Source organism: Crocodylus porosus, unplaced genomic scaffold (assembly GCF_001723895.1).
Source record: "Crocodylus porosus isolate Cpor-Errol unplaced genomic scaffold, CroPor_comp1, whole genome shotgun sequence".
Lineage (NCBI taxonomy): Eukaryota > Metazoa > Chordata > Crocodylia > Crocodylidae > Crocodylus > Crocodylus porosus.
The window spans coordinates 1,740,942-1,755,992 of record NW_017728924.1 but is presented as its reverse complement, the minus strand read 5'-3'; the positions used below and the strand labels follow the sequence as shown (position 1 = coordinate 1,755,992).

Here is a 15,051-nt window from a genome sequence, read left to right as displayed (position 1 = left end):
CTCATATGTTTCAAAACCCTGTCGCTTTTAGTAAAAGGTGCCATGGCAAAAAAAAAAATTTCTGAAACAAAAATTGTTTTGAAATTCTCATTTGAGAATATTCCTAATTTTCATTTAGGATTTGGTTTTAGTGGGTAGGTTTAAATTTTCATATATATATTTACATTCCTTCATAACATGATCTCATGTGAAAGGATATGAAAATGCCTTAAAAATCAAGAAGAAAATACATTAGGATAATATTCACAACCAAATTTTTGAGCTACAAAATTACCCCCTGAGCTTACAAAACAAGTATTTCTCACATTTCAGAATTTTCATTTGAAGAGGATATTTGAAAATTATTTGTTTTCCTCCCCATCTGGAATGAAAATGGTTTCAAAAGTTAAAAAAAAATATTGTGTGCCTTGGAAATTCAGAGTTTCAGCAAGTCAAGTCAAAACTTTGCCTCAAAATGTCTAGTGATCAGGGCCATTTCAGTACTGAGGCAGATATCTGCATCTCCAAATATCCAGTCTTGCAAAAAGAGTTTAACTAATCAACTCCAGAAGGTCAGTTTGTGGGGCAGTGGTATAATTGCCAACAGAACAATTAAAATGTCAGGCCCTTGGAGCAATGACTATGCCTTTTTGTACAAGAGACAAGAATATTGCTAGGATCCATTAAATAACTAGAGCTGCCAGTTTTGGTATCTATTTACCAAAATTAAAAAGGAAGATGGGAAGAATAAATGAATTGCTAGTTTTATGTGATGAACTGCAAACTGCAAGTATAATTGCAGCACTGTTCAGGACTTTTAGTGGTTTGTATTTAATAAGAGTATGGCTTTTGGGGGACAGGAGTGTGGATTGGCTGTGATACAGAATAATGTCAGGATTTTTCACTGGGAAAAATCTATTCAAACTGGAAATCAAGAATAAGATCTTCCACTACTGTAAGTCCATTGAACTCATTGGTAGTTTTTTTCAGCTCTGGTTTCATCTCCAAAAGTATTAAATCTATGGTAGCTCCATGTACTAGAAGCCTAGCTTGTAGACTGTTTAAGCACTGTATTCACTGTTGTCTATGATCAGAGGAATTTTGGAGACTGGATCATTTTTCCAGTTCCAATTCCCATAATCCTGTAAGAATAATTGTTGGCATATTCAGTGGGAAACAGCGACACTGTTGGTGATAACTAACCTGAAGAAGTCTGTCTTCATATAGGTATTACTTGTCTCATTTATTGGGTAGTTGTAGGGTATCCTGGGTAGTCAAGTGTCAACACATTAGGTATCCTCTTTTGAATTAGAGCTGTAGGAGCAGCCTAGTAAACACAGAAGAAGACAGGGAGATGAATGAATTTGTCCATGTACAGATGATGGTGTGGTCTGGTAATGATGAAGCCGGGAATTACACATGTCATTTTAAATGGGTAAGCATGAACCCTTTCCAAAACAACACAGCAGTGCGTATTCTGTGTGCACCACCCCTTGTACAGAAACAGTGTTAAGAATATTTTAGAGCATTTGTAAACTATTCATTGGGGCTCTTTTTTCTCCTTCTACTTGCAAAGTCAAGTTCCTTCATCATGAGCTGAGCAACAGAGAGCTCAATAGGAGCCAAAAAGCTGTCTAAATATGACCTAAAACATATTTTCTATACCTAAAAATGTGAAGATTTTAAAATCCCTTACTCACCTTCCAGGAAGGAATGCATATGCTAGGGCCCTTTGGAAAACTCCCAACTCTAGCTCTGCATTACTGAGAGGTAGTAGACATTAAACCTGTGATATTACTGCATAGCAAAGCTGTCATTCTGCTGGATGCATCCTGGGAAAGTGTAAAACTAAGGGAAATGGGAGAAGGAAAACTTACTTTTTCTGACAGATAAAAACCTGATGGCTCTTTACAGCTGCTCAGAGGGTTTCAGTATTACAGTGCAGGCTAAGCAGAAGTATTGCGAGCGGAGCTCAATTATGATGCATGGTAAATATTTATCACCTGGCTCTACAATCGATGGGAGCATCAACGATGTTGTATATGCACGTACATGCATGCATGCACACACACATAATAGACATAAGGAAAATTATATATACCATATAATTTGTATTGCCAAAAGTACATAAACAGGTAGCATCCAGTGCAGTTGCAGCAGAAAAGCTAGCAAAGTGTTATTAGAAGTCCCTGGCCCTACTTGTAGACCTCTTATTTTCTTAGGGGAAAAAAATCTGCTTCTGTATATCTTGCATCCATGAGTACAGAAAACAGGAATCATTTGGAGGTGTTTCTTCATTTCCTGAATTGTCTGATATAGCATAGGAATCTGTCCTTAGAGCGAGATCAAAAGGGCTGGTATTTCTTTTGAGAGGCTACAAAGTCTAGTAAGCATACAAAATCTTTGCTTTCAATAGTTTTCAACCATTCTGTGACTCTCTCCTGGTGCTGAGGGGAACTGAGGTACTAAAGAAGAATGGTCTTAAAATCAATATGGAAATAGGAAGAGAGCAGAGCTCTGCTGACCGTGGGAATGAACAGGAAATCCTGCTTTATTTTAACAAAGCAGGTAGAGACTGGTCTCTTCCAGTTGCAATTATATGTAATATTATTGGCACTAACCAGTGCCTGTCTACATTTTTCATTCTAGGGGAGCTCTACATCATTTCAGTTGTATTAACTTCTGGAGAGTAGTTAATTTGAATGTAATGACATAGCAAGGAATTGTTGTAATTAGAGTCTTCTTCAGTTGATTTGAGATGGGCAAAAACTGATACCTTAGATTAAAAGCATGTGTTCCCATAAATATTTCATTGTATAATCTTTATTATCTATCTAACACAATGATAATGATGGCTATAACTCGAAACTATTCCTAAAGAACTCTGCAATTCATAACTGCCAGCTTCTAGAAAAATATATTCACTTTGTCTTTGCTTTCACTTTATATTGTCTCCACTACTGCTGCATAGCACGTTCCTCACCATCTCTCCAACCCCACTAAGAGTGAGTATGGATGTTGGCCAGAGGCATTATCCTCCCTCTGTAACATAATATAATAGTATGTGTGCTGTATTTCACCTTATCGACATCACCGTTTACTGCTTTGTGAGCCACACCAGCAGTGGGCAAAGTAGGTAAGATTCACATTAAAAACACGACCTGAGAGAGAGGAACTTATCTGAGTTGACAGCACTGTTCCAGGGAGGAAACAGTCTGTTGAGACCCATTTATGCAATGGATAAGACCCAAAGTCAACTGTTCTCTAAACACCTCTCTCAGATACCCTTTTTAGTGAATGTTACTGGCAGGCGAATGGTGGGATATTAACAGGACTGGGAAAAAAGGCTTCTAGTCCTCCATGTAATGGATACAGCACAAGCAAGCTTCATGTGTCCCATGTCTTAGCTACTTTTTAAGAGCCAGAGGTGTTTATTGCTCACTCAAGGGCCTTTCAGTCCATGGTCCTTTTGCAGGTATCTTTTTATAATGTGGACACGAAGAACTGGACTGAAACCAAAGCCTCGTTTCACATGAACAGATGGTAATGACTTGCAGCCACTTCAGACCTGGGTAGATTCCAGCCACTGACCTATTTTGTGGTGCTGGCTTTTTTCCCCAACCATTGCAATGTCTCCTGATAGGCAGTATCCAAGCTTTGTACATTAAAGCTAACTGCAAAATTTCTCTTCCAAACTCACATGCCGAATACTGTCAGTTTGATATTCATGTAATGGCTATAGCAATCTGGCACATTTTCAGATATTTTCACACCAGACCATATTCACCATTTCAACTCATAGTGAGTTGCTGTGTAAGAGTTATTCCTCTAAACTATTAGCAACCCAAGAAATAATAATAGTTTGAGCAGCTTGGTTCTGGTCAGAAACCTTTGACATGTTTTGCTTGCTCAGTTTATAAAAGCATTGTAAATGGCAATCAATACATTGCATGAGTTCCCATTAGGCACTCAAAGGGCATTCATGCATACTGAAAGGGAAGAGAAATTTATTAGTGAAAAAATGTTTTAAAGCCTCAAAAGTGCATCTTCCTTTCCCTAGAAATTCAAAAGAAGGCTATACTGGATAGCAATGACAAATATTTAACTTCATTCTTTTAAGGAATTCATATGTTAGAATCACCATCTCATACATTCATTTATAATTTCAACAAATATAACCAGCACGTCAAATCAGTGTATTGTGATTTAATCCCTACCCAGTGCTATAAAAGTGTCATACCACAATCTCACGGGTTTCAGGATTCTAATCTACCTACATTCAAAAGCAGTGATCTTTACAACCAATTAGTAATTCTTATGTAAATGACATTTATTTTAACAGCAGTAAAAGAAGTACGTGTTTCTAGATATTTACAAGTATGAACGGCTCCTGATTTTCCAACAGCTTCTTTTAATTGACGCAGGTGACAGCACTAAGGGGCTCATGAAAGGATTTGGCAAAATAGCATGTAATGACCATTTTGGATTAAAAAATTCTTGACAGACAGATTTACCACTGAGAAAATTTTACTGTAAACATTTGAAATTCTGCAAGGGCGCCCCCAGTATTGATTTAGTGGAGTACAGCTGTTTTGTAGAATGAAAAATTGCAGTGTGCAACACTTAGATCGTGTTTTCTTGTATAGAGAAATTTAAAGGAGCTCATAATCGCACTACAAAAACTAGGTTAAAGTAACAATTGGCAGGAATAGGGGGGTTTGAAATTAGTTGCAGAATCTGTTATTTCAAGCCATGTGTTTTAATCCAATCAAGGAGACTAGCAAAACAAGCCAAGGATCAAACAGACATGAAGACTGAGCTACACTCTTTCTCCTTCAGTTGGTCATTCAGAAACAGAGCAGATATTTATTAGTGGTTTCATGAGGAAGCTGACGTGGATGTTGCTATTGCCTGAGCTTTGTTGGAGTTGTGGATAAGAAACGGTTGCTGCCATCTCAAAGCCTTTCAAACTCAAGATGACTGACAGCTTTTCACCTAGAATTTAACTTATTGCAACTTTGCAAAGTGCTCTGGTTTTTCATCTTATCCCTGCAGATGCATTCATTGGTCCCCTTCAAGCTGGTGGGTGTGCGGGTGTTTGAACTAAATTTGTTCTTTGCCGTATCTCTATGCAGACTGTTCCTTTCTAACACTGTTTAAAAAGTCTCCTGGGGAGTTTTACAGACACATTCAGCACCGGGAGGCACAGGGTTAAGGATGCCAGAAAAACGTCTCTTTGTCCTTTTTTTTGTTTCTTTCGTGAAGCCAAAATTTCTCAGCAAGTGGAAACAACAGTGTTGTAGGGGGTTAAGTAGGGGATGCACCGCTACGCTTGGCGGGGGGGCACATGCACCCACATGCACCCCCTACATGTCACCGGTGCTACTACGAGTTAGAAAGTTTTCTGAGCATCACACAGTAATGCTTACTATGATCTAAATAAAACATGTCCTAAGTGTTGAGCCCCTCAAAGACCCCAGTGCACTGCGGTGTGCTGCAGAAACCTGGCACCACACTGGAATCTGGAACGGGCTCCAGTGTGTTGCGGCCCCAGCACCCGCGTGAGCCGACTCTGCAGAGCAGTCGGGCATTAGCTCAACGCAAGTTAGGTAATATCAACCGGAGATACTCCTTGCCAGAAATGTCCTGTGTTTGTGACTCTATGGCCATGTGTAGGTGAAAAACAGGCATGTGTGCATGACACTTTAAAACAGGCTAAATGCTTCTGCACCGCTTTAATGGTGCCAGTGTTTGCACGCGTCAGCTGCGTGTTGCTCATTAATTCCAGCCACTGTGGGAAATTCGGCAGCGTAATGCACCTTAAATGACTTGGGGCGCAGCAAACTTTCCTCGGAGGAATTTTAGTTTGCTTCCCCTATAGCCTTGGAGCAGAGCTCAGGGGCTCTGCAGCAGCCTGGGAAAGCAGGCTCCACACAAGAAAAGCGGCAAGCCTGAGCTGCACGGGGGCCCGGTGCTTCCCTCCGCAGCTGCAGCACCCCTGGGACCGCCCGAGCTGGGTGCTGCCTGGAGGGGGCTGCCACTGGTGTGGAGGGAAGCACCAGCCCCTTCCTGCAGCCCAGGGACCACTGCGCCCCCCGGCAGCTCACCCTCCCCTCCCTGCCACCGGAGAGGGAGGTAAGTCAGTGTGTGCATGACCTGGGGGTTTAAAGGGCCCTAAATTGAAGTGGTGTTTTTAAAAACCCATTGCTTCAACTTAGAGCTCCTGTTTTGTCTACACACAATTATGATTGCATTTAGCACATGTTTTGCTGCTTGAACGCTCATGGTTTTAACTACAGTTAACATACTCGACACTGCCTGGAGCTCTCCTGATACAAGGCAAATTCTGCAGCAAGCTGAGCTAAAGCTCTGGGGCATCTTTGGGCCAAAGCATCTTCTTCTGCTTCCCTAACTACGCCCAAATTCCAGCCTCCTGTTTTCCTAGGCCAACTGAGAGAAAAAGAGCTTTCCTTTGTCAGAAGAAACATCCAGACTACATCTGGTAACGTGCAACCCATCATGGTACATGCAGTCATAATTGGGAATGCACTGCCTTCCAGCTGTATTGCTGTGTAAAGACAAAGAAAGTGCTGATTATTGAAATAAATTCTATCAGCAAAGAGGTCAACAAGAAACTGTAGAGTTAAAACCAATGTTTGCAATGAAAGATGATGCACTTAATACAGTCAAACAGTAGTAGAGATCAGTATTAGAGCCTCCTAGCCTAAATATAGCATGGTGAACTGTGTGCTTGGACCCCAGGGACTTCCCCTGTAGCTAACCTCACTTTGATTTCTAATTTCCAAATGTATGTTGCTTGTAAAGATGAAGGGCTTGTTCAGAGAACAGCATACATGCAAATGCTTTGTTCTTGCCTTTGGATTAAACTCCAATAAGTAAAAGCTTTTGTGCTTTGGCATCAAGCATAACAACACAGACATCATCACAAATGCCTGACTTCAATATTAAAATGTGGTTACATTCATAGACGCTAGACATGGACTATCACAGAAAATTGATCACTTCCGAAATATGAAATAAATAGAGCTTTGAGATAAAACTGTTGTAGAGAGCTGAGTTAAATATATAGATTGTAGTGAACCAAGGTTGTTGTTTTATTCATTTCTTCCACAAGGTTTGGAAGGGATATGAATAGGTTAGCAATAATAAATGTAACTGTAAATGTATCAGTGTTACAAATAACTGCAAAAGAAATAATTCTTTCATTAACTCTTATGATATAGATATGATTTTCAGAACTGGCAAGTTGAGTAAAATGTCTAATAAATTCAATATGCTAGAAAAGGAATATATTTAGACACCTAGTACATAATAAATATAAATCTAAGGTACATATGTGTGTGTACATGCAAACATCTATACATCTGTGTATGTACAGTATGTATCCAGTGAGTGGATAACAAGTGGCCTGTTATTTTTTCTCTTCTAGTAACTAATGGCTTGATGGCAGGGTTTAGATTTTTTTTTCTTTTGGTCTGATATTTTCCTGTTGTACAAAAACTAACAAGCAGTTTTAAAGAGAAGAGCAAAGCTCGTGCTGCCAGCATACAAAAGCAACAGTTTTCTGTGAAGCACTCTAATTAAATATGCTGGTTCCTCTGCATGTGGGATTCAAAAAAGAAATGTGTCCTTCTGGAAATTATAATTAGTAAGCCATTCATTATCCACTTGCTGGAAGAGATGTCATTTGGATTAAACCTGGGGTTAATAGGAATGGGCCATTTAATGGAGACATCACACTAGCAAGGTTTTGAGCCAAAGTTTTATCTGATTAGCTCTTAGTAATAAATGTGAGTGTTAAACATTCCTTTTACTGTAAACCACATAGCATGTGTGCTTTTCTCCACTTTTCTTGTGTGTGTAACTGGGCCCTTTAATGCATGTGTATCTGACTACATCTTCCCAATGCTAAGATGCCTGTTGAATCAGAAATAGAGTTGCCAATTGTATTGCACAGGTGACTATCAAATCAGGCAGGGTGTATGGACAGCAAGCCCGTGGTGAAATAATACAGTACCAAATAATGGGTTAACGTCATAGCTCTGTGGAAGCAAACCAGGGAGTGCCTCAGGGAAAAATCACTTGCTGTTTGAATGCTCTACATTTTTGAGAACAGCTCTATGATGATGATAATGACATCGCTCAAGACAGTGAGGACCCTGTTTTTTCAAGTCTCTGTACTGCTTTATGTAACGCTGCTGTGTCACATTAATATGTGCTTGTTAGGGATTCATTTAAAATACATGGGTGCTGATGAATTACCCACAGTGCTGCTAGTGTTACTTCTGCATAATTAGAAAACACATGAAAGTTTAGAAACTCTAATGATGTGAAAATGAAACATCCTCTTTTGCAGTCCCCTGGGATTTCTCCATCATTGCCTGTATAGCGGTCTGTTCTGACTAGAGCCGAAAGCTCGTTAGGCTGAGCGGTGTTCAAATATCATGCAGAAAATGCCAGGCTGCGTAAAGGGCCAAAGCCTGAATACGGCCCGAGTAGCTGAGCTGGATACTGAGGAGGTGACCAGAGGAGTCCACCCTGCTGTGCAGCAGAGCCAGTTCAAAGAAACTTTTCAGCTCAAAGGCCGGCATAGTCTTCACAAGCCCTTCCAAAGGGCAAATAAGGTCACTCCATTCTCGTTCCTCCTGCAGGTCTCCACCCCTGTCCACCCACGCACGTGTGGCTTCCCTCGCTCATCCTTTCTCTACCTGCACAACAGAACTATTTTGTTCCACCTCGGCAGGGACCTCCAAAAGTTGTGGCTCTGCCCCTAAACTGTAGATCGCTGTAACTCTAAGCATAGATAACATTTATGAAGGTAACAGGACTTCAGTTCCACATTATGGGGCTTACCAAGAGCCTGGCTTCAAAGCTTCCAGCACAGCCTAATACTTTTCCATGGTTTGGGAAGTCTAGTCTACCTAGACTTAGCGATGCCCATGCGCCATGAAGAAAAGCCAGCTTGTCTCTTGGTGAAAGGTGTCATTTTCATTTTGAGTTCAATATTCCAATGTAGATGAGTGGATGTCAGCAAGAGAGCGCAGGGAGATGAATATAGGCTTTGTCTGAAGTTCAATATTGTGGCAGGAAAGGAAATTCTTTAAAACTTGATTTGCAATCAATTACTCAGACTGTTATTGGCATGTCAATGAAGTGAAGTCTAGTTACAGCTTGAATGGGGATTTGTTTGTCTCTCTGTATGAAATGAACCCACTTAAGTAAATAAGATGTGTCTGATGAAAAAAGAAGGAAGAGCAAATTATCTAGTCCCTGCTCAAATGTGTTTTTCAGAATGATGAAGCTGCCTTTAGATAACATTTCAAAGGAAAATATTATAAAAAAAATAAGCTAGTGATGAAAAGCTGTTTTTATGGCTGGGGCAGTTGTCCAAGGAAAATTGGCTGCAGGAAAATTGGGATCAGTGCACATAGATGATTTTTTGTTGTGAGCCTTTTCAGCCATTTCCTGAGTATCTAAAATTGCTCATCAATCGTCTGCAGCCCCATGCTGCAGCCAGATAGTGACCTACTTGTTTCCCAGCCCTGCCCTAAGTAGTGCTAGGGGCACACAGTGGGTTCAGGCATAGTGCAGCGATGTCTTTGCCAGCTTGGTTAGAAGTGGGGTTCATTTTTCACAGACTCTATACAGGCAAAGCCTGAATCATGAGTTACACAAGAAATGAGACAATTTGAAGACAGGGATTTCAAGGGCCTGATTCTGTATTCAGTGATATTAGTTTTACATCACCCATTGTAACTCCACCAATATCAATATAGTATGGCAAGAACGAGTATGGTGATGCCCATCTCCATCTCACTTCCTGGCCCACGAGGCTCACTTTTCATGAATGTAAGATGAAAAATCAATATATCACAGCAAATAAACCCAACACACCACACAACAAAGCCTTGCTTTCCTGACGTATCCTGCAGAACCTGGGAACCGGGTGGATTCGGGAGCTGGCCTTAGCGAGGGGACACTCCACGGCACATATTCCATTTGTGGAAGGTGACCTTCTTGGAGTTCTCACCCAAAATGTAGTACAAACAAGGTGACTACGTGCAACGGGCTATAGAAACCCAAAGTGTTGACAGCATCAGTCACGTGCAGGTAAAAGCTGTGGCATTGATCTTCTACAGTTGCATAATGTGTGTGGCTGGCTGGTTCTGCCACACACTATGCAAGTAACTTAACATCCCTATGCTTTAATTTACTCACTTGGAAAAAGAAGGTAATGATACTTCATGGGGTGCTGTGAGACCTAATTCTTTCTCGTTAGTAAAGGGCTTGGATCTCTCAGACAAAGGCAGTAGAGAATTACAATAATTATCATATTCATATTATAATGCAATGTTGTTATAACAGCCATTATGTGCTCATCAATAGCTCACATGCAGCCTGTGGGTCTGTCATGAGTGTCATCCTCTCCTCTTCTGTCAGCACTCCCGTGCAATCATTTACTCTCCTCTGCCCAGCGAGAGGCAGAAGACGACATGATAATGTTTCATTTGCAGGATGGTGCTGCCAAGAGTGCAGCCACCACTCAGTGCTTTACAGCTGTGTGTATAAGGTGCCAGAAATAGTAGCACCCGGTGACTCAAGCAGCTTCATATAAGCACGATGCTATTCTTCTTCACTTCTGCTTGGTAATTGCCTCCTGCTCTTGCAGAAGTTGTTGGCTCCATCGACTGCTAGGGAAAAACTGATTGCATTATGAACAGAAAACAATGCTAAACTGGACATTTGCCTAAGAAGATTTAGGGTCATGTATGTATCAGGATGTGCATTAGAGAAACTGCACCATATTTGTAATGGCAATTACTTCATTGTATAAGCAAACTAAGACTGTATAAGATAATTGAAGCTAAACTTCTGTAACTTTAAACCAAACAAGTTTAGCTCCACTCACACTGGTATAGGAGTGGACAGATTAAACAGTTGCATATTTCTGAGCATGAAGTCTCACCTCCCTTTTAAAATGGTATATTGTTACCTCTGACTACAGCCAGTCTGTCAGGCTTTCTTTGGTAACAGCACTATTGGTTGCTCCCATAAAGGAGAAAAAGGGATAGTTTAAAGGGTCAGTTAAGTTAAACCCTGTGATTGCTATCTCTTCTATCTCTAACTACCCTTTGCTGTTGTTGCATACTTATTCTGGCTTTTACAGCTTGCCTTTATTGAACCAGAAGCATCATTACAAACTGGTTCCCTTTTGCCTTCCTCATCTGGTCCCAGAAGATGCAGTTAAGACAAGAGCAGAGACCTTAGTGTTTTCACTCCTTGCATTTATATTTCATGTCTTGCAGGCTTTTGTATTGCCTTTAAAGCTTCAGCTTTGAACACATAAGATATTGCATCTTTTATTCTTTGTTTAAAAAAAGCATTTTCTGGCCTTTTGTTGTGTTACAAAAGTTTGGAACCTGTTGTAAATTGTCTTTTTTTTTTTAATCTTGTGGTTTGGGAATGTTTGAGTTTGACAACATAGGCAACATTTATGAAGGTAGCATGGGAATATCTTTCAGTATATTGGCAAGGTTGTATTTACACTATATAATGTGGAGAAAAGAAACCCTCTGGTGCCTCTTCTGGAAAAAGGAGAAAAGGAAGAGGGGATCATTTTAGTCATTTTTATTAAATTTTCTAATAGAGTAGGAGAGGCAGAGACTATAAATAGAAGAGGCTGTAACAGTCTGAAAGGGAGAGGACAAGCTATTCTAAAATAGTTTAAGAATGGGAGTAAGATCCTGGTTTCTTTCAAATATAATAGCTTCGCTGCAATTCAATTTTGGAAGCGACTGACACAGTGTCACCGCCAACTGAACTCTGAAGGAGAGAGATACCAACACAGAGGGAAAGGTAATTCAGTCCATGAGAGCAAGTTTTGGTTGTCTCAAGCATTTTTTTTCTTGGAGTTAGAGGCGGGGGTTAGCCAAAGGTGTCATTTGGTTCTGTAGTATATCATGAAATAGGTTTTAGTGTTACAAAAAAAACTGGACCTGATTTTATTTTATTGAAGCCAAGATTGCTAATTCCTAACTGAGCTCATTTCTGCCCTTGAGTATAACGGGAAAAAACCACGTGTAATTGACAGAGTCTATTTGCAGACATTCATCATTTTTAAATCTAGTCTGGATTAAGCTTTTTTTTCTTTTTTTTTTTTTACTCCTGCTGTTAGCAAGTATTGTGTTTTTTCATTTAAATACCTGAGTCTTGCGCACACAAATAGGAGAACTGGAAAGTAAAGTACCTTTCTCCAAGGGGGGGGGAAAAAGTGGGATTGATTGAACTGGGTTTTTCATTTAAAATAAGAGCACTGCTACCTGTGGGAAAAGTATCTTTGGATAGGGGCTAGGAAGAGACAGAAAATGAAGTAAATGCTCAGTGTGCCAGGCAGGGAATTGGAGACAGTGCTTGTGTTACAAAGAGGGTGTTGGATCCACTACAGTGAAAATGGACCGTTCTTTCCCAGGTGAAGTAAATGTATGTGGCTCATGTTCATCCATAATCATCTCCGATTAAAGTGGGAAAACAGAGTTGTTGACTAAGCTAAGGTCACGTCTATTTATATCTGCAGTAAGCTTGTGATAATGACAAAGGCTTTAATGTGTCCCAAGGCCAAGATGAAACACTCTAAAAATTTTGCTTTTGAGGGGGAAAAAATGGTAATGATATTCCTCTTCAAGAAACATGAAGATGTTTGTCAATGGACTTCTGAAGAGCAATATCAAAGAAATGAAAAGGAAGTTGCCCAGCACAAAGAAAGCCGTTCCATGTAGAGGCTTCAGATTTGGCTGACATCTGTTCCTTTTTCTTTTTGACATTTCTTTCTTACATTTTTTTCTTTCTTACATTTCTTCCCCCACAGGGGCCTGCCAGAGTTTTGTGAGGCAGCAAAACAAGCACACACAAAAGCTGCTCACAAAATAGAAAGTATTTTCAGAAAACACAATGTGGGGAGAACATTTCCGAACAAAATTCTGCAGAAGTGTCTTGCTTTATAGAAGAAAATAAAGGGTTTTTATCATGTTTGAGTTGATGAGTTTTTGGTAGAAAATTGGGAAGTTAAAAGAAGTATATTTTTCCTTCAGAGTTTCCATGTAAGCAAAATGCCACTTTTCACCTTAAAAGCAAAATTCTAGTGAAAGATATTGACTGCTCTGCTCAGTAATTCCTGTAGTTTCATTGTTTGTATGGCATTTGCCTTCACTGCTGCCTACAAACAGCCAATTCCCTAGCACCAACCGTAAATACAAGAACATTTTCATTTTGTTCAGTACCTTCATAACCTAGTTCTTCTATTAGCTTTTAATTTTATTTTTTACTACTTTTTAGTTGGAAATGTTTATCTCTTTAACAAAACTTTTTTCTTCTTTATTATAATAAAAGATTGAGTCAATTCAGTTAAAACACGTCTTGCTTTAGCCACCCAAACAACCCTACCCATTCCCAAATTATCAAATCTCTAGTATATTTGGTCAATGTATGCTACTCTCAGTCCCAGGTGACGGCTTATATATTTGTATGGCTGTGTACCAGGGTATTATCTAAGGTTAACAAATGTGGCTTCCCATGAAAATCCTGTTTGAAGAAGAAATTGGCAAAATGCCTTTGACTTTTGGGATGATTTCATAAAAATTATTGATTTTTGTTATTATATCATGCACAAGAGTTAAATGGATATAATCATATGTAAGAACAGTGTGACAGTCTGACTGCCATTAATGTTTCATTGGAAATTATGGTTTTGTGTTTGAATCAGATGGAATTTAATATTTTAAAAGACCACAATGCTAATACCTTGCCTTCTTGGAATGGCTTCGATGGGACTTAAAGCATTTTGTGAGCTTTAGCAAACCCTCCTGTGGAGCAACCATTGGGCTCCCCCGGCAGAAAAATAATGCAACTAGAGCACAAAGGGGACAAAAGGACAGATTTACTTCAATATCAGGGGATTAACAGTGCAGATAGGCACCTAGTGGGATTTCCAAAACTTGGTACCTAATTCATCCAAATCCCACCAGTTCCCTATCTGCGTTTTTAGGCCCTTTCAAAAATCTAGCCCTAAGTGACACGTGCATAATTTATCAGAAGTCTGTGGCAGAGCATAACGATTCCCCAGCACTCATTCCTTCGCTGCAAGGACATCCTGTCCTCTACGAAAATCTTCCTCTGTTGTTTACATTCATTATGACATCCATGGAATAAGGAGTGTGTCTTTATTTGCACCTTGTGCCACACTGTTGGCTCTTACCAAATAAAAATTAGTATTAACAATACACAGATGTATCGAAAATTGCTATTAGGTAGTCATGGGAGCTGGAAACAATCTGAGAGAACTTATTAAAGACAGAAATGCCCGTGTGGACTAGGAGATGAAAAAGAAAAACAGTTCATGGTTTCTCTGTGTAATTAAAGGTGTAATCTTGAGATGAATACTTAAGCCACATAAAATCTTGGCAAGGCGGGCTACTTTATCTTTCTGAATTAGACAACAAAGTTATAACTTTCCTCTTCTTTGGTTGGCTGCCTGCACACATGCACACCTGTACATGTTTTTACTGCTATCATGAAGAAATGTCAAAAGAATATTAGAGTTGAAAAATCAAGTACCCAGAAATTAGGACATGTTGGAATTAAGGTTGATTACAGCATTGGCCAACTTATCTGTTGCTACCCAGCATACCTATACAGCATTTGAATGTACATAGAAGAATGACAAAATATCCATTGTGATTTTTTTTAAGTTTTTACTCTGAGTTTAGGATTTGGTAATGTGGTAATCATCCTGATAGCCATTGGCCTTACTTGCACACCTCGCGGCGTCAGAACTATGCGTACAGAATACACTTTGCATTTATTCAATCCGGTTCTGGTCTTTTGTTTGTGTAGTCCAGTCTCAGGTGCTACGCAAGGAGATACAGTTGTTGAAATAAGACTCTGTAAGATTCAGGTTCCATAAAGCTCATTTGATTTTTACTACTATTGTCTAGTAACAACTTCAGCTTATTCCACTACTTAATAAACCAGCTTCTCCATCTTAGCTACTCCTGA

The 15,051-nt window shown here is 39.7% G+C and overlaps 1 protein-coding gene across 4 annotated transcripts in view; it reads left to right on the top strand.

Moving 5' to 3' along the window:
* The window catches only part of GRIA3 (glutamate ionotropic receptor AMPA type subunit 3), a 217,077-nt gene that overhangs the window by 164,590 nt on the left and 37,436 nt on the right, over positions 1 to 15,051 (top strand). The window lies entirely within an intron of this gene.